At 40.6% G+C, this 23,321-nt stretch overlaps 1 protein-coding gene across 5 annotated transcripts in view; it reads right to left on the reverse strand.

Annotated features, from left to right (window-relative positions):
* tenm3 (teneurin transmembrane protein 3) overlaps positions 1-23,321 on the reverse strand; it is a 198,728-nt gene that overhangs the window by 111,551 nt on the left and 63,856 nt on the right. The gene's annotated exons all lie outside the window — the stretch shown is intronic.

The raw sequence follows: 23,321 nt of genomic DNA on the forward strand, positions 1-23,321 counted from the left end.
ATTTGTTCCTGTGCCTCCTCAACCCATTCCCAGTTTGTCAATACTCATTCTACAGCCCTACAGATCCTACAATGAAAATTCACAACGATTCTTCACCCTCACCCACTTATGATTGATAGTGAACTTTGCCAAAGCTGTTGAACTGTGTCAAGTGTCAGTCTGTGCATCAGGTCAAGGTCGTTTCTTACAAGCAGCGTGTGCAAAATCAATTGTGTATCGATGTGGCAACCTCGGCATTAAGTAACTTCTGAATGCTAAGTGACCCTTTGTTCTGTTTTTGAACATAAGCGTTTAGGAGTCTTTGTGTGTCCAGCCATGGATCTTCAAACAAATGTGTTTCTGCATAGAGTGTAATAAGTTGCTGAAAGCAACAAACAAAAGAAAAAAAACAGTTATCATGATGTTTGACTTTACAGATAAAGTGTGTTCTTATTCAAAATCTCTCACATGGAGGAAGGACAGAAAAAAGCAATATACAAAATCAATAAAAAGTTAGTTTGCGTGAAAAAGATTGCAATTTTCTTCAGCGTAGCATTTGCAACATATTTGTTTGATACAACTGGGCAAAATTAACAGAAATTTCCCAAAAAGCAGACATGAGATATAATGATCAAGAGGCAAAACAAGGCTTTGCCACATGACCTTAACTTTTGACCACCAAATTCTTCTCATATAATTCATGAGTCCAAGTCAATGTTTGCGTCGGATGGGTGTTCCTAATGTACAAGAACATGAGGTTGCCATGACCTTCACTTTGGACCACAACTTATGTGGTCATCTTTATGTCCAGGTGAACGTTTGTACAAAATTCAAAGAAATTCTCTCAAGGTGTACCGGAGATGTAAATGGTAAATCTTAATGACCACTCTAAAAGCTTTACAGTACTTGTGCAGCACTTTCTATCCCATAGAATAACAAAGTCCTGAGAATAGATGCACTGTATGAATGTGTGTGAATGGTTGAATGTAAAACTGTACTGCAAAGCGCTTTGAGTGGTCATCAAGACTAGAAAAGCGCTATAGAAATACAAAACCATTTACCATAACCACTTATCTATGCAGATACAGTCTGATGTGAATGACGGAGTGGATAGTGTGATCAAATAGACACTCAAGAAGTGTCCGAAGCCATGGTTCCATGAAGAAGCAACATTTTGAAATGTTCCATTTCCTTGATTTAGAGTGAACAGAGTAGTCTGCAAAGTGTCATTAGAAGGTGGCTCTAGAGGCGTATTGGATTGTAATCAGTGGAGGTTGCAAACTGGAAAAAACATGCTGTCCAAAACTTCGAAGGAGGAGACAAAAGCAGTTGGGTTGGGAGATACCAACTAAAAGTATAATTATAATAAAAAAGAAGATAAAGAGGATTGGCCACAAGATTTACACATTAATACATCTTTGTGCAGCATTTTCTCTATGAGTAGGGGCTATTTTGGTCTCCAGTATATTGCTCAGAAAGACACGGAATGAACCGCACACTTTCTGGTTAGAGGACCACCATTCTATTCCTGTATATATAACTGTTTTTATAACAGACATTTAATTTATGGGAACAGGATTTTTCATTTATATTAGCAGCCATATCACAACAAATGCAAACTAAGCTGTTACGCAGCTGTTGAAGAGAGAGTGTGTATTTTTATGTTTAGAACACCTGGCTTCTTCAGTGTCTCCTCATTCTTCATCCTTACTTGGCTTGGTTTTGACACACACACGCACACAAAATGTACAACCATAAAGAATATACAGACAAAAATGATTATAAATGAATGTGAAACTGATCTAATATATGTATGTATGTATCTAAACACAAACAAATTCTGAACTCAATGTATTGTTTTATGTGGGGTGCATAATATAAAGATGTAGCAAGTAGAGTGGACCTTACCATTAACAATTACAACTTCAGTTACATAATGTGCTTTGACTGGCTACTGCTGACACAAAGCTCACCATAAATTTGACTATGAAATGGTTCTGATATTAAGAACACTTTAGATAGATTGTACATGTAAACAAACTAAACAAATGATGCATGAACCGGCAGCGTCTTAATAAATGAAAAAAAGTATCTGGATAATCTAAATGTAGCTGCTCAGGACATTAAGGATCTCATGAAAAAAGTCAAACTGTCAATAATATCTCTTACTATTTACTATTATCCTAATAAAAACATTTAAAAAAACAGGAACATTTCCAGAGCATTCGGGTGAGGGGTGGCTCCTGGGCAGTGCATGCAGGAGACGTGTCACCTTTCTCTTCCACATGTGTACAACACCTCTTTTTTATTTTGATCTCACCCTGACATATTGTCCTACGATTTTGTCTGAGGCCAGAGACAATTATCTCTTCACAGAAAAATCCTTCCTGACACACACATGTACAAATTGACTTCTATGTTTATGATTCAGTGAGGAAAAAGTTTATAATTGTCACAAGACACTGCCATTCTTCCTTTCTTGCTAAATGATTTGTGTTGTCACTACCCTGCTTTAAGGACACAGATAGATAAGAGGAAAATGAAAAAGAACAATAAACTCAAACCGAGCCAGAGGTGGCCCATTTCACTCTCCCTTCTCCATTATTTCTGTCTTCATTTTTCAGGAGTGAGATTAAGTCAGTCTTTTGTTCAGCCACTCTGTCCCCTGGGTACAGTTACATAAACAACTGTGACTAGAGAGAGACACGTGATAAATCCTCTGGCCACACACACTCAGAAATTGCTTAAGTTCTTCTAGTTTTTAATTTTTCCCCTCAGCCCTGTTGTGATTGGTTGAATCACAAACAAACAAACTACTATCCATTCACAGATGTTTTTTACCATAACTATATACAGTTGTGAAGTAAGAGAAGTTATATGTGTATCTTGGCTTCCAGCTGTAAAACACAACCATAGCTGTAATTGACATTTAACTATCCTGTTTTAATTATCCAAACAACTTTGTTAGAAAATATATTGTAAAACGTACAAGAATGTGTAGAAGCAGAGAACAAATTTCCCCCCATTTGCATGTCGTGTGTGTGTGCATGTGTGTGGGACCAATAAATGTATCTTGTATCTTGCATGTATGGACAGACAGATGAATTTCTTCAGTTGAGCTTTAAAAACCACAGCACAAAAATAATCTTTGGGAAAAATGTATTTCATATGTATTTTGACTTTATTTAAGGGTCCCATCCACAACATAGAGGAGGCGAGACTTAGGACCTATATAACAGCCAGCCACCGGGTGCCAATCGAGACTTTAAGGGGGTGGTCATGTTTTCTGTCTTTCTCAGAGTCAAAGGTTTTGATTGGGGACCACTTTGTAGGTCTGTATTGTTTTGTCTTACTCCATTTACAGCAGCAAAGTGTGTGAATCCTTAAGTTCCTTTGGTTACACCGTTATTTGTAAATGTAAAAATTAAACCTCTGTTATTTGAAAAATGTATTGGTTTATTTTAAATCTGTCAAAGAACCTTTCAGTCTAATAGAACATATATACAAATCCAATATATAAAAAAAGGTGAATGGTTAATGTTGAGAAGAAAAAAACTAAATGTGAATCCCTACTCTGTCTGTCTTAATCTTAATGGATGCACTTACTCAATAGATTGACCTTGTGTCCATTTACCTGAACATCAGTGTGAGCAGATAACTGACGCCAGGATATGGCTGCTTATGTCACATAGAGGAGTAAGGTGTGTCTCTTTGTGTATGAATTTCTGTAGACAATCAGCTATGCTCTTTAGCATCCTGCTACAGGAGCAGTCACAGTCAAACAATGGTGTACGCTGAAAACACTGCCTGGATGGCCATCAAGGTCAAACATAGATGATAAGACATGTACATACATACACTTTCCACTTCCTTTGTGTGCTTGTGTGTTCAATGACTGCTTTGCTTTAGCCCTAAGGCTAAAATGAACCTCCAAGTTGAGTCCCGTTCAGTAACTGTGTGTGTGTGTGTGTGTGTGTGTGTGTGTGTGTTTACCCCCTGGTACTGGTCTACATCTCGTGTCATTGCAGAACTTGTGGGAGTGGAATACAACAGCTAATGTGTAGAGTCAGTGTATGCAAATTAGACTATTAACCTAGTGCTGGAACGATATTGACAAAACACTCAACAAAATGCAGCAAATGTTTTCGAGCAAGTAGGGCTCGAAGTGTTTAACTTATGCATTCTGAGCCTCTCCCCCACCAAAAATGATCTAAAGATTCCCTCCTCTGCCCTGGGGAGACACCTGTTCACTGTCAAGGTATGCAGGAGGACACTGAATGACTTATTTACATGACTTGAGCAGTGACAATGGATGGATGGTCTCTGTATGGCTCTGGTCCAGTTGTGCTATCGCCTGAGATTCGATCTCACTACAGGTATAGCTGTGTTTACAACATGCAGTATATAATGAAAGTGGTCATTTATTTTTGCATCTTTCATATTAATTTGTTGTATGTTTATGTGTGTCTGTGTCCATTCTGATTGTATTTTAATCATAGTGGTTAACATTAGAACATGCTGTTGTTAACAAATATTCCAGTATACTACATTCAAAATATGCATGTAACTCTATATTCCTCAGCGGAAGTACTCAAACCTTAACGATCACATCTATATTATGTGCAATTGTTTCAACACATTGGCTTGTGTTAAACCCACATCTCAGCAAGCCAAAATCAGCAGTTTGTCAAATGGAAACATGTCTAGCACCATTTGGCCATTTCCCCTGTGGCGGGATTCTCACTCGAATGCTCCATGTTTCAGATGTGTCATTAAAGATCAAGCTGATATTCTCACTGTCAAATCAAAGCCCAAAGAACACAATAATGTACTCTCAAGCTATGTCATTTTTATTTTCTAGACAGACTGCAGCATATCCTTTTTTTTTTGTATTTTAGGATATTGTATATACTGTCATTCAGACTCGTATCATCTATATGTGAATCATGCTCTGTAACAATCTATTTTACCTTTATTTTTAATATACACAGAAAAGCTATCATGAAGGATTACGTGAAAGCAAAATATAAAAAAATTCTGCATTTTAGCAAGACTGTTTGCTAGATTCATGTTTTCCCAGTTGCTGGTGTGTAAAGTTGCTCTGTTCGTTGACCAAATGGAATGAAATCCATCCCGCATCTGTCAATGTAATTATTAATCTCTCAGTCGCCATGTGTCCCGCACACTGTATTTCACCAGCTTCCTTTCTTTCAGTCTTACTGAGTGAGTGTGGGTGTGCCTAATAAACATTGACATTGTGCGCCTGTGTGTCTGCAGAGCTGCATTGTATGGATGTATGTGAGCATTCTGGTCTTCAAATTTGCATTTGTGTGAGTGTGTGTCAGCAGCAGAGGAGGACAGATGGTACCATGTGGATAACCACTTGCAATAATCGTCTATATTTCTCTCACTCACAATTATCCTGATTGGAGCTGCATGCTGCCTTAATGACTGCAACATGTGACACATGCCATTCTGTCTCTGATTATTATGATGCTGAATAATCCAGTATGTTTTAATCTGACCTCCATTTATTATAATTTACATTTACTTTCAACTATTGCTGTGTCACACTTCTGTGTCAGGTTAAAAGCAAAAAGGTAAAATTAAAAAACGTAATTTTATGCTTAATGGTAATTAAACATTTTAGGGTACTAGCTAATAGTTTTTTCAAGCTTTAATCCCAAAACAATTGTGTTCAGCAAAACACATTATTTTAAGTTTTTTACGTATCCTTAATTACCAAAGCGTTTTTTTACGCACACTTACGACACAGTTTACACACGTGGGCAGATACAGTCAGTATAAAAGTGACATGAGAAGTAAGTTGACACTACATTCTAGTGGATAGACAATTTTGGGTTCTAGTCTCTGGAGTAAAACATGAATGCTACCAAGGTTAAAGCTAGAGTTGGTAAACCTGGGAAAGCAAGCAAGAGCATGGCTACACTTAGAATATGTATACGACAATTCCAACCCCTGCCATCAGCCCACTCATCAAAGATACGGCCCCAAAACACAAGCCGACTTTTCTGTGATTCTCGTGCTAACTTTTGGCGGTCATCTGTGCTTCAGTGATGTTTGACTCTCCCTGTCTCTCCGGGTTTGTGAAAACTCAGTTCATGTGCCGTGAGAGCATTGGCAGAGTGCCTGAACGCAGGCAGGTCAGTTAATGAGAGAAAGGTGCGCAGGCAAATCAGTCTGAATTGAGTAAGATAAAAAAAGAGCATTATCGCTTTATAATTTATTTTCAGACAACTTTATAATTTATTGATGGCTACTAGGACGTAAGAAGGATTTAATCACTTGATATATTAGTTAGCTAGATTCAGAAACAACTAGAGCTGCGACGATGTCGATTGTGAAAAATAGTCGACATGGAATTTTATCGTCGATGCGTCATAAACTATAAATAGATTCAGCGCTACCGGTAATTTTCATTCGGCATTGCAATGCAATACAGGAAGTGCTGGGGGCAGTATCGCTTCCATTGTCTATATGCACCAAGGCATTGAAGAAGAACGTTTTGGAATCATGGCGGAAAAGAGAGTGGGAGAGCCGAAACAAGCTAGACCGACAGCTTCAAAAGTCTGTGAATATTTTACCAGCAAACCAAATAAAAAAGTACAATGAATCATCTGCAAAAAGGAATTAGCATTTCATAGCAGCATTTGAAACGAAAACATCCTGGAGCCAGCACGTCGTCTCCTCCTGACGGGTAAGTTTAAGTTAACTTCCTAAGTAATGTTAGCCTTGTTAACTTATCGTAAGGTTTATGCTTACATGTTGGAAATCAGAACGTCTATTGGAGGATGCTTGCTAACGCTATTTCAGTTATGTTAAGTGCAATGAAGTAAATCAGTGAATTATCAGAGTAGCCTGTCTTTTCGTTCGTTCTGGATAGGGTTGCAAAATTCTGGGAATATTCAAAGTCGGATTCATGAACAGCTGAAAATGTGTTTTAAACCACCAAAGTGCTCTGAGCTGCGCTGTACATTTTGTCGTACTCCTGAATAAGCATATATATAAACGCCCCGCCAGCTTCTTATAAGGGCATGCAACTATAAAGAATGTGCAGAATCCACAGGCAACGCGAACGCGTACAGCATGTAGTGCATTTAAAAATACTACTCTCACACGGCAAGCATGGATTTCGTTCGAACTTTACATGAGCGACTTTCAACATGTAACCATCACGTCTACAGCTTGTATGCATAGTGCATTCTGGAAAATGCAGTTCACTTAGTCTGCTCATAACACACGGTCCAGTAAACGCGGACCTAACTTCACCGGTGCAGAGGTGGAGGTTCTGTTGCAGAATGTAGATGTGTCCATTCTATTCCACTATGGCTATATCCATGCGATTGAGTTTAGTCCTTATTTATTCATTCACTGCCATTTGCAATTTTCGTGTAGTGCTTTGATTTATTAGGGCCCGAGCACCGAAATCGGTGGGAGGCCCTATTGAAATTGAAATGATTATTATTATTAGGGCCCGAGCACCGAAATCGGTGGGAGGCCCTATTGAAATTGAAATGATTATTAGGGCCCGAGCACCGAAATCGGTGGGAGACCCTATTGAAATTGAAATGATTATTATTATTATTAGGGCCCGAGCACCGAAATCGGTGGGAGGCCCTATTGAAATTGAAATGATTATTATTATTAGGGCCCGAGCACCGAAATCGGTGGGAGGCCCTATTGAAATTGAAATGATTATTATTATTATTATTATTAGGGCCCGAGCACCGAAATCGGTGGGAGGCCCTATTGAAATTGAAATGATTATTAGGGCCCGAGCACCGAAATCGGTGAGAGGACCTATTGAAATTGAAAAGATTATTATTAGGGCCCGAGCACCGAAATCGGTGGGAGGCCCTATTGAAATTGAAATGATTATTAGGGCCCGAGCACCGAAATCGGTGGGAGGCCCTATTGAAATTGAAATGATTATTAGGGCCCGAGCACCGAAATCGGTGGGAGGCCCTATTGAAATTGAAATGATTATTAGGGCCCGAGCACCGAAATCGGTGGGAGGCCCTATTGAAATTGAAATGATTATTAGGGCCCGAGCACCGAAATCGGTGGGAGGCCCTATTGAAATTGAAATGATTATTATTATTAGGGCCCGAGCACCGAAATCGGTGGGAGGCCCTATTGAAATTGAAATGATTATTATTATTAGGGCCCGAGCACCGAAATCGGTGGGAGGCCCTATTGAAATTGAAATGATTATTATTATTAGGGCCCGAGCACCGAAATCGGTGGGAGGCCCTATTGAAATTGAAATGATTATTATTATTAGGGCCCGAGCACCGAATGGTGAGAGGCCCTATTGAATCTGTAAGGATTTTTATTATTATTATTATTAGGGCCCGAGCACCGAAATCGGTGAGAGGACCTATTGAAATTGAAAAGATTATTATTAGGGCCCGAGCACCGAAATCGGTGAGAGGACCTATTGAAATTGAAAAGATTATTATTATTATTATTTTTCTTCGCTCAGTGAATTGGCTTTTTGAGGGCTTTAACGTGCTCAAAAAGTTTCTAAAGTGTACAGTAAATTACAAATGTGCGCAAGTTTACGTTTTCTGAAGTATTTTGAAAAGGGCGTGGCAAAATGGCTCAAGAGCGCCACCTACGGAAAAGCCCCTCATTTAGCATTCACCGATCCTCAAAAAAAACATAGACTATTGTGTCTCATGACAAGATGCACAAAAAAGTCCATCAGTGCATTATGAATAACGCAGCAGGAAGCCCGCCAGTTTGACTTTAGTGGCCATTTCGGTCATATTCCATATTTTTTCTTTGATGTACTTGTCGTACAGCTTTCATCAGATCAACTTCAAATTTAGACGATCGTCATCACAACAAATTGGAGATCTAAAGTTATTGAAGGATTACGTTTTAGCAAAACCGTCTGACCGTGGTGTGGCGTTAAAGTTTGATGAAACGCCATCAAAACACAAGCTTCCATATTTCAGACATATTTTGTCCAATTGAGTCCAAACTAGACACATACGATAAGAATCGCGACCAGAAGACATCGGTGCAGAAATTGTGACTTACAATCACAGCGCCCCCTGGGGGCAACAGGAAATGTCTTGTTTTTAAGACGTGTTATGTTTTTATGTACTACTCGGAGAGCTTTCATCAGATCAACTTAAAAATTAGATGAGACTCTACAAAACAAGATGAAGATCTAAAGTTATCAATATTTAAACTTTTCATCACACCGTGTGACCGTGGTGAGGTCTCAAAGTTCGACTAAACGCCAATATAAGCAAGCTTCTGTAACTTAGACATATTTTGTCCAATCGACTCCAAACTACACATATAAGACAAGAGTCGCGACCGGAAGACATCTACCTAGAAATCATGACTTAAAAGGAAAGCGCCCCCTGGTGGCATCAGGAAATGTCTTGTTTTTGTACATCGTGCGCTTTGATTTATTTGTCGGAGAGCTTTCATCACATCAATTTAAAATTTAGACGGGTGGCATCACAACAAGATGGAGATCTAAAGTTATCAAAGAAACAACTTTTCGACACACCGTCTGACTGTGGCGGGGCGTCAAATCAGCTCACCATGACACACGAAACCGCTTAAAGGGGACATATTCGCTTTAAAGGGGACATATTATTTCCATTTCAACACAGTTGATATGGTTCCTTGGGGTCTTAATGAAATGTCTGTAAAATATTTTGGTAAAGATACCCCAAGGATAATTTAAAACAGCACCTTTTTACTCTGTCTAAAACAGACCTCCTCAGATCAACCTGCCCCCATCTTACCCCACCCCCTTTCACCCCTCTCATCCCTCCCCCTTCTCACCCCTCCCCCCTCTCATGGAGGTGTAGGACATGTGCTTGAATGTGTTCTCACTACAGAATGCATTCAACATCTATAGGGCAGATTATGGGCCTCGTGAAAATTTACGTAATCTGGGGTATTTGGAAATGGGTGTGGCAAAATGGCTCAACAGCGCCACCAACGGTGCTTTCCCTCATTTACGGAGAAACACCTCATTTAGCATTCACTGATCCGCACGAAATTGAAGACAGTTGTGTATCATCACCAGATGCACAAAAAACGCGCTCGGAGCAATATGAAAAACGCAACAGGAAGCACGCCATTTTCGATTTCGTGGCCATTTTGGTCATATTCCATAATCTTTTACTTTGATATACTTCTCGTACAGCTTTCATCACATCAACTGAAAATTTAGACGAGCGTCATCACAACAAGATGGAGATCTAAAGTTATCAAAGAAACAACTTTTCGTCACACTGTCTGACTGTGGCGGGGCGTCACATCAGCTCGCCATGACACACGAAAACGCTTTAACTTCCGTGTTCATGGGTCCATCTCCCTCAAACTACATGTGTGTATCATCAGCCCCCCTCCCTTGAAGATATTCAGATGGTTTTAAAGAATGGGCGTGGCAAAATGGCTCAACAGCGCAACCAACGGAGCTTCCCCTCATTTATGGAGAAACACCTCATTTAGAATTCACTGATCCTCACGAAATTGAAGACAGTTGTGTATCATCACCAGATGCACAAAAAACGCGCTCGGAGCAATTTGAAAAACGCAACAGGAACCCCGCCATTTTCTATTTGGACCATATTCCATGTTTTTTATTTTCAAGTACTTCTTGGAGAGCTTTCATCAGATCAACTGAAAATTTAGACGAGTGTCATCACAACAAGATGGAGATCTAAAGTTATTGAAAGATCAATTTTTCGCCACACCGTGTGACCGTGGCGAGGCGTCAAAATGTGACTAAACGCCATCAAAACACAAGCTTCTGTATCTTGGACATATTTGGTCCAATCGAGTTCAAACTACACATGTAAGACAAGAAGCGCGACCTGATGACATCAACAAAGACACCATGACTTAAAATCATAGCGCCACCTGCTGGCTACAGGAAGTGAAGCGTTTATATCGCAGCAGTGCGCAAATGCATGCAACGCTGAGACGAGCGCTTGGTCATCGAACGTTCTCTCTTCCCCGACCGCAACAGACTTGAAATTGCCTGTGCTCGGGCCCGTTAGTGCTACAACGTAGCCCTAGTTATTATTATTATTTTTCTTCGCTCAGTGAATTGGCTTTTTGAGGGCTTTAACGTGCTCAAAAAGTTTCTAAAGTGTACAGTAAATTACAAATGTGCGCAAGTTTACGTTTTCTGAAGTATTTTGAAAAGGGCGTGGCAAAATGGCTCAAGAGCGCCACCTACGGAAAAGCCCCTCATTTAGCATTCACCGATCCTCAAAAAAAACAAAGATTATTGTGTATCATGACTAGATGCACAAAAAAGTCCATCAGTGCATTATGAATAACGCAACAGGAAGCCCGCCAGTTTGACTTTAGTGGCCATTTTGGTCATATTCCATATTTTTTCTTTGATGTACTTGTCGTACAGCTTTCATCAGATCAACTTCAAATTTAGACGATCGTCATCACAACAAATTGGAGATCTAAAGTTATTGAAGGATTACGTTTTAGCAAAACCGTCTGACCGTGGTGTGGCGTTAAAGTTTGATGAAACGCCATCAAAACACAAGCTTCCATATTTCAGACATATTTTGTCCAATTGAGTCCAAACTAGACACATTCGACAAGAGTCGCCACCAGAAGACATGGGTGCAGAAATTGTGACTTACAATCACAGCGCCCCCTGGTGGTAACGCGAAATGTCTTATTTTGGTACGTGTTATGTTTTTATGTACTACTCAGACAGCTTTCATCAGATCAACTTAAAAATTAGATGAGACTCTACAAAACAAGATGAAGATCTAAAGTTATCAGAATTTAAACTTTTCATCATACCGTGTGACCGTGGTGAGGTCTCAAAGTTCGACTAAACGCCAATATAAGCGAGCTTCTGTAACTTAGACATATTTTGTCCAATCGACTCCAAACTACACATATAAGACAAGAGTCGCGACCGGAAGACATCTACCTAGAAATCATGACTTAAAAGGAAAGCGCCCCCTGGTGGCATCAGGAAATGTCTTGTTTTGGTCATCTTACTCTTTGATGTATTTCCCTCCAGCCACTTTACTAAACCATGTCAAACTGTGTCAAATTGGTCTCAAGATATTGATAATGTAGGCATAACATTATTGTGACTTTTCATCATGCAGATTGTTAATGGCGTGGCATCAAAGTTCATCAGCTCACCATGACCAATGAAACACATTTTAACAGAGTTACCCTGAACGCAGCATGAGACCGCTTTCGGTTTGTTACGTCTCACACTTGGATGTATTTCTCCTCATTCACTTTGCTAAACCATGTCAAACTGTGTCACATGGGTCTCAATATATTGATAATGTAGGCATAACATTGCTGTGAGTTTTCATCATGCGGATTATTCATAGCTTTGCAGCAGACTTCTTCAACTCGCCATGACAAACGAAGCTGCATTTAACACAGCTGCAAGTGAACGCCTCATGAGTTACGTCGTCACAAGCTGCGGAGCTGTGTATCACGAAGAACCGGAGAACGGTTGGCGAGTCTGGATGAGAGGACGGCGGCGGAGTCACTGTGGACGTTGTTCGCTCAGCAGGTTAGAGTGTGGGACGCTCGCAAAGCTTTTTTCCCCCGTCCGTCGTGTCTTTTCCTGTGTGAACTCTGCCGCTCTCAACAGCAGCACTGGCTATGAGCTAGCTCCTGCTAGCTCCAACGAAGCATCTCTCAACTGCTACGTAAGTTAAACGGACACTTCTGACTGACTGTGATGATAAGCAAAAGAGACACTGTGGATGTGTGATGTGTTGTACTGCATTTGTTTGATCTGTTTACTAATACTAGCTCTAATAAATACTGTATAAATTATATTTTGCTCCTGAATTGAACTGTGTTAAAGGGGTTCACATGGAAAATATATGTTCAATTATGTAAAGGGTGATTTTTGTTACTATTATACTAATGGAGATTTAGCACTTGCTACACATTGTAAGAGCAGCTGTTCAAAGGAGCACTACGTCTTTTAAGGCTCTTTATTCAGAGTCACGGTGTTGATGTCCTGTCACGTGTTACAGTGAAAAATAACCGTGTCTCCCACCTTCAGTATTTAAATCGTTAATCTCAGACAGACTTCACTGAATTCTTTTGTTAAATATGAGTAAGTCATAGCCTTGTAACTTTACTAGAACAGACAGTGTCATACAGAGTTGTGGGCTTATATGCACTACCTATTTCCTAATCTGAAATGATTATGCTCTGATTAACTTTGAACTAATATTTTATTTTTACCATTTAAAAGTCTGTTAATTACTTAACCTGGCCCATGTATGACTTTACATATCTGTGTATTGGTTTCATGTTCCTCTAGAAGGTCCAACTTGACACACAACTTGAATCCAACCAGACTGAACACTGACTCCAGGTACAGACCTGATTTCATTACTTAAAAACAATCAAAGTATTGCACATAATACATAATGTATTAAATTATAATGCAATACTTTTAATGTGAAATAGCTCCATTAAAAACATTCATTGTCATGGTAGTGCACGTTTTAATCCAAAAGCATATTCAAATACACAGTTGAATATCCACAGAAAATAAGATTACACACTTTGTTCATATGTAACTCTTCCTCTACAATAATGACGATCACTTTCATGTTTCCTATCATTTTATTAGGGACAGACGAGCCTGAAGGACACAGCTGTGATGACCATGTTCTGTCTCTTATGGCAAAGCAGAAATATAAAACACTGGGTTCTTATCTAAAGTGTATCAAATCAGATCTCCACCATGTTGCTGCTGAGGACATCAGGTGCTGCAGTTCTTCATCTATGAAGAGAAAAAACGCACTGTTAAAGAATGTTTTGTGTTGTGTATAAAGCACAACAGATTTCAGATAGAACTGTTGTACTGTGGTCTTGGTTTATATCCTCATGGTGAAATGTAAATATTTTAAGTCCCTTCTGATAAAAGTGCTGAAAGAAATACAACATTGTACAAATACATAAAATGTCTTTCTACCTCATCAGTACTATTCAAGGTGATAATCTCCCACAGACCTATTGATAACAGTCCAAATCAAGTCTTTCCACTTCTCTCAGTGTGAAAACATAATTCTATAATTAATTTGAGAACTGTTTACAACACTGATGTGTGGAGATTAAAATCATACCTAAACTGTCTAATTCACAGTAAAACTCCATGACATTCGCAGGCCATCTGTAGTTAAGGGAGCAACGCATGGAGTGATGTGTAGATTACTAGTTTGATGATGCATGAGGAGAGGCGGTGGTCGAGTGGCAGAAACTTGGACTATGGGCAGAGAAGGTCTCTGGTTCGTCTTTGGTTCGACTCCATGGAGAGACAACAAAAGTCGAACCTGGATTGATCTGTCCAAAAATCCAAGAGTCTCCCTACCCTCTCTAGTGCCCATGAGCAAGGCACCTCACTCCCCCAACATCTGCTCCCCCGAGCGCCGTACATGGTCGCTCACTGCTCTGTGTGTCCTGCACCAGATGGGTAAAAAGCAGCGATTAAATTTCCCTACCTGCATGAGTGTGCCTTTGCATGTCTGTGCATGTGTTTGGGATGAATAAATGGATTTTAATGTTAATCTTTTAATCTTAATCAGTTGTCTTCCAGTTGACCAGCATGAAGCTGCAGATCTCCACCATGTTGCTGCTGGGGACATCAGGAGCTGCATTAATGAGGAGCAGAAGCGTACTGTTATGAATGTTTTGTGTTGTTTATGAAGCACTACTTATTTCAGCTAGAACCGATGTACTAGGGTCTGGGTTTGTATCCTAATGGTTAAATGCACATACTTTAAATCGCTTTTGATAAAACGTGACAAAGAAATACAACATTGTACACATAGATAAAATGTCTTTCTACCTCATCTGTAATATTCAAGGTGATGATCTCCCACAGAGCTGTTGATAACAGTCCACATCAAGTCTCTCCACTTCCCTCAGTGTGAAAACATAATTATATAATTAATTGGAGAAGTGTTTACAACACTGATGTGTGGACATTATAATGTTATCACTACTGTCTAATTCACTCTACAACTCCATGACAGACTAAATAAACAATGTGAAAATAGTAATGGCGGATATACCATCCTGTATCAGAATATTGGTGAAACAGTTACTATCACATGAAACGTACACGTGTAGCGTATTGATAGTAACTCATTAAAAAAAATAATGTCACAACCAAAACAAGACTGTCGAGTTATCTTGCTTCAATCTGTTCATTAGACGTGATAAATAAATGGTAACTTTTATAACAATTACATATTACAAAAAACTTGAGGCATGTAAGCATATGATGATAGATAAAGCAATAGGTTATGTTGGATAGTTTCAAGGTTACTTACCTCTAGTTCAGCACCAGCGGCTGGCCAGAAGAAGTGGAGCAATCTTCCTTGCCGCACAGGGCAAACGCAGGCAATGTGGAGACGAGCGCTTGGTCATCGAACATTCTCTCTTCCCCGACCGCAACAGACTTGAAATTGCCTGTGCTCGGGCCCGTTAGTGCTACAACGTAGCCCTAGTTAGGGCCCGAGCACCGAAATCGGTGGGAGGCCCTATTGAAATTGAAATGATTATTATTATTAGGGCCCGAGCACCGAATGGTGAGAGGCCCTATTGAATCTGTAAGGATTTTTATTATTAGGGCCCGAGCACCGAATGGTGAGAGGCCCTATTGAATCTGTAAGGATTTTTATTATTATTAGGGCCCGAGCACCGAATGGTGAGAGGCCCTATTGAATCTGTAAGGATTTTTATTATTATTAGGGCCCGAGCACCGAATGGTGAGAGGCCCTATTGAATCTGTAAGGATTTTTATTATTATTATTATTATTATTATTATTATTATTATTATTATTATTTCCCTTTGGGGGGCTTTTTCAGGGTCTAGACATGCTCAAAAAGTTATGAAACTTTGCAGGAAATTCAAGGTCTGCGGATATTTTAGTATTCTGGAGTAATTGGAATTGGGCGTGGCAAAATGGCTCTACAGCGCCCCCTGGAACCAGCCCCTAGGTTTCCACATAACGGATTTTCATCAAAATCTGGATATAGGTGTATCGTGACCAGTCATGAAAAAAAGTCTCATGGAGCATTATGAAAAACGCAACAGGAAGTCCGCCATTTTGCTTTTAGTGGCCATTTTGGCAATATACCACATTTTTACTTTTACGTACTTGTCCCAGGGCTTTCATCAGATCAACTTCAAATTCAGATGAGTGTCATCACAACAAGATGGAGATAAAAAATGATTGAGGGATTTTTTTTTTATCACACCGTGTGACCGTGGCATGGCGTTAAAAATTGGTTACACGCCATCAAAACACGGGCATCTGTATCTCGGACATACATGTTCCAATCAAGTCCAAACTAGACATGTAAGACAATAGTCCCCGCCTGATGACATCTATGCATAAATGATGACTTAAAACCGCAGCGCCCCCTGGTGGCAACAGGAAATGTCTTGTTTTTTGCTTGTCTTACACTTGGATGAATTTCTCCTCATCCACTGACCTCAACCATGTCAAACTGTATCAAATGGGTCCCAAGACATTGACAATGAAGACATAAGATTACCGTGACTTTTCGTCAAACGCCATATGAATGGCGTGGCATTAAAGTTCATCAACTCGCCGTGAAACACGAAATTGCTGTAACTTCAGTGTTCATGATTCTATCTCTCTCAAACTACATGTGTGTAACAGAAGCCCCCCCCTGAAGATATTCATATGGTTTTAAGAAATGGGCGTGGCAAAAAAACTGACCAGCGCCCCCTATAGGGCAACCCCGGCACTACGATGGCCGACATTTATACAAATCTATCGGGACATGTGTCGTTTCATAACAAACAAAAAAATATCTTGGATAGGTATGCTTGACCAAACAGGGAGGCCGCCATTTTGGATTAAGTGGCCATTTTTTTTCCATATTCCACATTTTTACTTGATGCACTTGTCCCAGGGCTTTCATCAGATTAACTTCAAATTATGATCAGTGCCATCACAACAAGATGGAGATAAAAAGTGATTAAGAGATTGACCTTTCGTCACACCGTGTGACCGTGGCGTGGCGTCTTGAGTTTGATTAAACGCCATCAAAACACGAGGTTCTGTATCTCGGACATACATTGTCCAATCGAGTCCAAACTAGACATGTAAGACAAGGGTGCCATCCTGATGACATCTACACAGAAATTATGACTTGAAATTACAGCGCCCCCTGGTGGCTACAGGAAGTGACATGTTTTATACTTTGATGAACTGCTCCTGGCTGATTTACAATATACAGCTCAAATCAGATCAGTCAAGTCATTAGATCATGGTCAGAATTGTGACGTTTCCTCAAACCGTGTAAACATTGATGTGCGGCGAAGGATTTTCCTTCGCCAAAGGACACGATGTTATCATAACTCCACTGTGCATTGTCCTATCACTACAAAACTTCTGTCACATGGTCAGAGTCCAAGCCTGAACAGCTATATGTGTCAATATTTCCTCAGTGTCATAGCGCCACCTACTGATTCGCCAGGAAACAGGAAGTACTTTGTTAATCCACTCTGCATTATCCAACCGGCTCCAAACTACTGACCTATGATCACAATACTGATCTGAACAGCTCCACATATAAATATTAGTTCAGGGTCATAGCGCCACCTACTGATCAGTGTGAAAATTAAGTTGCGGAAACATTGTCCAATTGACACAAAATTTCTCACGCTACATCAGAGCGCCTACTTGAACAGATCTATATGTCTGTGCGTAATAATAGTGATGGCGCCACCTACTGGCAAACCTACTGCCGCAGAGCGCAAAACGCATGCAACGTGGAGAAGTGCATGCTCGATCGATGATGTGCGCTTGGTCATCGATCGCTCTCTCCACCGACCGCAACAGGCTTCAACGTGCGGGTGCTCGGGCCCGCAAGTGCTACAACGTAGCCCTAGTTATTATTATTATTTCCCTTTGGGGGGCTTTTTCAGGGTCTAGACATGCTCAAAAAGTTATGAAACTTTGCAGGAAATTCAAGGTCTGCGGATATTTTAGTATTCTGGAGTAATTGGAATTGGGCGTGGCAAAATGGCTCTACAGCGCCCCCTGGAACCAGCCCCTAGGTTTCCACATAACGGATTTTCATCAAAATCTGGATATAGGTGTATCGTGGCCAGTCATGAAAAAAAGTCTCATGGAGCATTATGAAAAACGCAACAGGAAGTCCGCCATTTTGCTTTTAGTGGCCATTTTGGCAATATCCCACATTTTTACTTTTACGTACTTGTCCCAGGGCTTTCATCAGATCAACTTCAAATTCAGATGAGTGTCATCACAACAAGATGGAGATAAAAAATGATTGAGGGATTTTTTTTTTATCACACCGTGTGACCGTGGCATGGCGTTAAAAATTGGTTACACGCCATCAAAACACGGGCATCTGTATCTCGGACATACATGTTCCAATCAAGTCCAAACTAGACATGTAAGACAATAGTCCCCGCCTGATGACATCTATGCATAAATGATGACTTAAAACCGCAGCGCCCCCTGGTGGCAACAGGAAATGTCTTGTTTTTTGCTTGTCTTACACTTGGATGAATTTCTCCTCATCCACTGACCTCAACCATGTCAAACTGTATCAAATGGGTCCCAAGACATTGACAATGAAGACATAAGATTACCGTGACTTTTCGTCAAACGCCATATGAATGGCGTGGCATTAAAGTTCATCAACTCGCCGTGAAACACGAAATTGCTGTAACTTCAGTGTTCATGATTCTATCTCTCTCAAACTACATGTGTGTAACAACAGCCCCCCCCTGAAGATATTCATATGGTTTTAAGAAATGGGCGTGGCAAAAAAACTGACCAGCGCCCCCTATAGGGCAACCCCGGCACTACGATGGCCGACATTTATACAAATCTATCGGGACATGTGTCGTTTCATAACAAACAAAAAAATATCTTGGAAAGGTATGCTTGACCAAACAGGGAGGCCGCCATTTTGGATTAAGTGGCCATTTTTTTTCCATATTCCACATTTTTACTTGATGCACTTGTCCCAGGGCTTTCATCAGATTAACTTCAAATTAAGATCAGTGCCATCACAACAAGATGGAGATAAAAAGTGATTAAGAGATTGACCTTTCGTCACACTGTGTGACCGTGGCGTGGCGTCTTGAGTTTGATTAAACGCCATCAAAACACGAGGTTCTGTATCTCGGACATACATTGTCCAATCGAGTCCAAACTAGACATGTAAGACAAGGGTGCCATCCTGATGACATCTACATGACTTGAAATTATGACTTGAAATTACAGCGCCCCCTGGTGGCTACAGGAAGTGACATGTTTTATACTTTGATGAACTGCTCCTGGCTGATTTACAGTATACAGCTCAAATCAGATCAGTCAAGTCATTAGATCATGGTCAGAATTGTGACGTTTCCTCAAACCGTGTAAACATTGATGTGCGGCGAAGGATTTTCCTTCGCCAAAGAACACGATGTTATCATAACTCCACTGTGCATTGTCCTATCACTACAAAACTTCTGTAACATGGTCAGAGTCCAAGCCTGAACAGCTCTATGTGTCAATATTTCCTCAGTGTCATAGCGCCACCTACTGATTCGCCAGGAAACAGGAAGTACTTTGTTAATCCACTCTGCATTATCCAACCGGCTCCAAACTACTGACCTATGATCACAATCCTGATCTGAACAGCTCCATATATGAATATTAGTTCAGGATCATAGCGCCACCTATTGATCAGTGTGAAAATTAAGTTGCGGAAACATTGTCCAATTGACACAAAATTTCTCACGCTACATCAGAGCTCCTACATGAACAGATATATATGTCTGTGCGTAATAATAGTGATGGCGCCACCTACTGGCAAACCTACTGCCGCAGAGCGCAAAACGCATGCAACGTGGAGAAGTGCATGCTCGATCGATGATGTGCGCTTGGTCATCGATCGCTCTCTCCACCGACCGCAACAGGCTTCAACGTGCGGGTGCTCGGGCCCGCAAGTGCTACAACGTAGCCCTAGTTATTATTATTTTTCTTCGCTCAGTGAATTGGCTTTTTGAGGGCTTTAACGTGCTCAAAAAGTTTCTAAAGTGTACAGTAAATTACAAATGTGCGCAAGTTTACGTTTTCTGAAGTATTTTGAAAAGGGCGTGGCAAAATGGCTCAAGAGCGCCACCTACGGAAAAGCCCCTCATTTAGCATTCACCGATCCTCAAAAAAAACAAAGATTATTGTGTATCATGACTAGATGCACAAAAAAGTCCATCAGTGCATTATGAATAACGCAACAGGAAGCCCGCCAGTTTGACTTTAGTGTCCATTTTGGTCATATTCCATATTTTTTCTTTGATGTACTTGTCGTACAGCTTTCATCAGATCAACTTCAAATTTAGACGATCGTCATCACAACAAATTGGAGATCTAAAGTTATTGAAGGATTACGTTTTAGCAAAACCGTCTGACCGTGGTGTGGCGTTAAAGTTTGATGAAACGCCATCAAAACACACGCTTCCATATTTCAGACATATTTTATCCAATTGAGTCCAAACTAGACACATACGACAAGAGTCGCCGCCAGAAGACATCGGTGCAGAAATTGTGACTTACAATCACAGCGCCCCCTGGTGGCAACAGGAAATGTCTTGTTTTTGGTACGTGTTATGTTTTTATGTACTACTCAGACAGCTTTCATCAGATCAACTTAAAAATTAGATGAGACTCTACAAAACAAGATGAAGATCTAAAGTTATCAATATTTAAACTTTTCATCATACCGTGTGACCGTGGTGAGGTCTCAAAGTTCGACTAAACGCCAATATAAGCGAGCTTCTGTAACTTAGACATATTTTGTCCAATCGACTCCAAACTACACATATAAGACAAGAGTCGAGACCGGAAGACATCTACCTAGAAATCATGACTTAAAAGGAAAGCGCCCCCTGGTGGCATCAGGAAATGTCTTGTTTTTGTACATCGTGCGCTTTGATTTATTTGTCGGAGAGCTTTCATCACATCAATTTAAAATTTAGACGGATGGCATCACAACAAGATGGAGATCTAAAGTTATCAAAGAAACAACTTTTCGACACACCGTCTGACTGTGGCGGGGCGTCAAATCAGCTCACCATGACACACGAAAACGCTTAAAGGAGACAAATTCGCTTTAAAGGGGACATATTATTTCCATTTCACCGCAGTTGATATGGTTCCTTGGGGTCTTAATGAAATGTCTGTAAAATATTTTGGTAAAAATACCCCAAGGATAATTTAAAACAGCACCTTTTTACTCTGTCTAAAACAGACCTCCTCAGATCAACCTGTTTTGAAGGCCCCGCCCCACTCTCACCCCGCCCCCATCTTACCCCACCCCCTTTCACCCCTCTCATCCCTCCCCCTTCTCACCCCTCCCCCCTCTCATGGAGGTGTAGGACATGTGCTTGAATGTGTTCTCACTACAGAATGCATTCAACATCTATAGGGCAGATTATGGGCCTCGTGAAAATTTACGTATTCTGGGGTATTTGGAAATGGGTGTGGCAAAATGGCTCAACAGCGCCACCAACGGTGCTTTCCCTCATTTACGGAGAAACACCTCATTTAGCATTCACTGATCCGCACGAAATTGAAGACAGTTGTGTATCATCACCAGATGCACAAAAAACGCGCCGGAGCAATATGAAAAATGCAACAGGAAGCACGCCATTTTCGATTTCGTGGCCATTTTGGTCATATTCCATAATCTTTTACTTTGATATACTTCTCGTACAGCTTTCATCACATCAACTGAAAATTTAGACGAGTGTCATTACAACAAGATGGAGATCTAAAGTTATCAAAGAAACAACTTTTCGTCACACTGTCTGACTGTGGCAGGGCGTAACATCAGCTCGCCATGACACACGAAAACGCTTTAACTTCCGTGTTCATGGGTCCATCTCCCTCAAACTACATGTGTGTATCATCAGCCCCCCTCCCTTGAAGTTATTCAGATGGTTTTAAAGAATGGGCGTGGCAAAATGGCTCAACAGCGCCACCAACGGAGCTTCCCCTCATTTATGGAGAAACACCTCATTTAGAATTCACTGATCCTCACGAAATTGAAGACAGTTGTGTATCATCACCAGATGCACAAAAAAGGCGCTCGGAGCAATTGGAAAAACGCAACAGGAACCCCGCCATTTTCGATTTGGACCATATTCCATGTTTTTTATTTTCAAGTACTTCTTGGAGAGCTTTCATCAGATCAACTGAAAATTTAGACGAGTGTCATCACAACAAGATGACATCAACAAAGACACCATGACTTAAAATCATAGCGCCACCTGCTGGCTACAGGAAGTGAAGCGTTTATCTTGCAGCAGTGCGCAAATGCATGCAACGCTGAGACGAGCGCTTGGTCATCGAACGTTCTCTCTTCCCCGACCGCAACAGACTTGAAATTGCCTGTGCTCGGGCCCGTTAGTGCTACAACGTAGCCCTAGTTAGGGCCCGAGCACCGAATGGTGAGAGGCCCTATTGAATCTGTAAGGATTTTTATTATTATTATTAGGGCCCGAGCACCGAATGGTGAGAGGCCCTATTGAATCTGTAAGGATTTTTATTATTATTATTATTTCCCTTTGGGGGGCTTTTTCAGGGTCTAGACATGCTCAAAAAGTTATGAAACTTTGCAGGAAATTCAAGGTCTGCGGATATTTTAGTATTCTGGAGTAATTGGAATTGGGCGTGGCAAAATGGCTCTACAGCGCCCCCTGGAACCAGCCCCTAGGTTTCCAGATAACGGATTTTCATCAAAATCTGGATATAGGTGTATCGTGACCAGTCATGAAAAAAAGTCTCATGGAGCATTATGAAAAACACAACAGGAAGTCCGCCATTTTGCTTTTAGTGGCCATTTTGGCAATATCCCACATTTTTACTTTTACGTACTTGTCCCAGGGCTTTCATCAGATCAACTTCAAATTCAGATGAGTGTCATCACAACAAGATGGAGATAAAAAATGATTGAGGGATTTTTTTTTTATCACACCGTGTGACCGTGGCATGGCGTTAAAAATTGGTTACACGCCATCAAAACACGGGCATCTGTATCTCGGACATACATGTTCCAATCAAGTCCAAACTAGACATGTAAGACAATAGTCCCCGCCTGATGACATCTATGCATAAATGATGACTTAAAACCGCAGCGCCCCCTGGTGGCAACAGGAAATGTCTTGTTTTTTGCTTGTCTTACACTTGGATGAATTCCTCCTCATCCACTGACCTCAACCATGTCAAACTGTATCAAATGGGTCCCAA

This window comes from Platichthys flesus, chromosome 5, assembly GCF_949316205.1.
Source record: "Platichthys flesus chromosome 5, fPlaFle2.1, whole genome shotgun sequence".
Classification (NCBI taxonomy): domain Eukaryota; kingdom Metazoa; phylum Chordata; class Actinopteri; order Pleuronectiformes; family Pleuronectidae; genus Platichthys; species Platichthys flesus.